The following is a 2,713-nucleotide window of genomic DNA, read 5'->3' as shown; positions in this document are numbered from 1 at the left end:
TAAGTAGTGTGTAAGTCTAGGGACCGATGACCTAAGCAGCTTGGCCCCTTAGGAATTCACATCCCATTTTTGAACACACCCCCATTCGCTTCTTGTTTTCTTCAAATAGTTTTTTATTCGCCTTCACGTTTTCTAAAAGTTTTCGAGGGTTTATTAATATTTTTGACAGATGTATATTCTGGGATATTTGATGGTTTGCGTAAAGAACAGAACTTTCCTTTCAGAAATGATTTTGTTAGATTTTTTGATTGTGCCACTGAACGACCAATCCATTGCAAGTTTTCTGCCTACGTCGCTGGCTAATTCTTTCACAGTTCAGTACAGTGTATGCTACAGACGGAACAACATGGCTAGCCTATAGAAAAGTGGACAAAAATGCGATTTAATGGACCAATGATGTATGTGCAGTGTTTCTATAATGTTTGAAACAACAATTAGTGGAATATACATCGTGGTCCTGAGACGACTTACCGCGTGTTTAAAAAGGTAAAACGCTTTTGTTACAGAGTGAATTACTGTAAAGGAATGCCAGAAGAACGCTGCGATCTCAAATCACGTCGGGAAGCACGCACTGTGTGATTTACCATCTCGTTTCTCGGTAAGCAACAACGAGCTTGAAACCACGTTTGGTGTGATTCACAGTGAGAAACGCGTTTAAAAATCATTAGAGAGTTATAAACGTTATGTGCCAGCTCATTTACATATGTCATAACCAAAACATGCGAAAACTTTATGAAAATTTAAGCGTTTCGTTCTAGCTCTGTGTGATGTCCTTTTTTTCCTTTTAGCAATACACTGTTGAAAGTACCATCTTAGAGTAAAATGCGAGTTTCCTTGTCATTTTCTCTGACGTTGTCCCATTTCACGTAGATCTAATGTTTTCCACTTTATTTGTTATTTTTACACGGTCACGAATGAAGTTGGGAACCGATAGTAACTGATGTTTTCACGTGGTTCATATGTATTTGTACAGTCGGTATGAACCCCCTGATGACGACAGAACTCCTGAAGGTGCAAGCGGAATGTCACGGACGAATCTCTGTGAACAGACTAACGAAAGCTGGGCACATTATGCAGGGTATCCCCCCCCCCCCCTGAAAAAAAACAACGCCGCCGTCGAACTTTAAGGACAGGTTCTTTACACCAAAACAAGAAAAAATGTCTAGTAAACAAGGGATCTAATGCACGTACCTTTAGAGATATAAGGACTTGTTCACCTTTGAGACTATGAATACACCCCTTTTGTTGCAAGCTCTTTTCTTTTCATATTTTGGAAGGAGGTAATATGCTCAGTAAACATGGGCTCTAAAATGCATACTTTAGGAGCTATGAGCCCCTTGTTCAGTAGAAGAGATTTGTTTCACACTAGCGAAAAGGAACAAGTGTTCACACCTCTAAAGGTGTGCACTTTTGCGCCCATGTTTACTAGACATTTTTTTTACTTTTTGCTGAGAAAGGAACGTGTCCATAAAGTTTGTCGATTTTTTTTGCGGCACCCCGATATTGTTGATACCGATCACGAGTGCCGCAGTGCATACAACAGATAAGAATAGCTTTACACATGGTTGCTTTTAACGACAAAAAGCACTTGAAAACCATAGAGATTAGACCTCCACTGGGAACTTCGTTGAAGTATTTACAACATTCGTGGGAACTACTTTTTCGCAGAAATAAAGTAAATTGCTACCGTATCTGCATGACATTTCCTTTATCTATAACATAAATAGCTTACACTGGAAAAATTGCTGCGTGATTACAAGTGTAAGCTATTTCTGGTAAACTATTTCTGGCTGTTTGCAATCGGTAACGCGGTTTCTGCGTAAACAGGTCGTTGCTTAAGAAATGGCCTTCTGAACTTCTGCTGACTTATCACAACGAGTCACTATCTCTTAGAGATCTTTTTACTCACTAAGTAATCACTTGACTTAATGTTGAATATCGATTATGGTGCAACCATTTCTTTTAATGGCTAGTGTTGTCTGGGAAACTTCGCAGCGACATATTAATCGCTTGAATCTCAAAACTATCATCTAATAAGCATATTATGGTAAAGTAAATAACATATTTCTACCGTTAATTCAAACTACCTCACACTGAATGTAATAATGATAGGAATAATAAAAAATAAAGTTGTATTTTTGCCAACTGACGTTCTAATGTAGGCAAAACGGAACGGAATAAAAAGAGTTGTGTCGTTTCCTCTTACACGGGGATACATATGGTTAATTGTCAGGCATTAAGTAGTATTTCTGTATTTCCGTCTCTCTATCAGGGTACATCTACATCTACTTCTGCATGGATACTCCGCAAATCTTATTTAAGTGCCTGACAGAGGGTTCATCTAGCCACCTTCATAATAATTCTCTATTATTCCAGTCTCGTATAGCGCGCGGAAAAAACGAACGGCTGTATCTTCCCGTGCGAGCTTTGATTTCCCTTATTTTATTATGATGATAGTTTCTCATGTATGTCGACGTCAACAATATCTTTTCGCATTCGGAGGAGAAAGTTAAGTGGTTGAAATTTCGTGAGAAGATTCCGCCGCAACAAAAAACGTCTTTGTTTTAATGATGTCCATCCCAAATCCTGTATCATTTCAGTGACATTCTCTCCCCTATTTTGCGATCATACGAAACGTGCTGCCCTTCTTTAATCTTTCTCGATGTACTCCGTCAGTCCTATCTGCTAAGGATCGCACCATGCGCAACAGTGT

The sequence above is a fragment of the Schistocerca piceifrons genome, chromosome 1, assembly GCF_021461385.2.
Source record: "Schistocerca piceifrons isolate TAMUIC-IGC-003096 chromosome 1, iqSchPice1.1, whole genome shotgun sequence".
NCBI lineage: Eukaryota > Metazoa > Arthropoda > Insecta > Orthoptera > Acrididae > Schistocerca > Schistocerca piceifrons.
The sequence above is the reverse complement of the archived record's forward strand: the minus strand, read 5'-3'. Positions refer to the sequence as shown.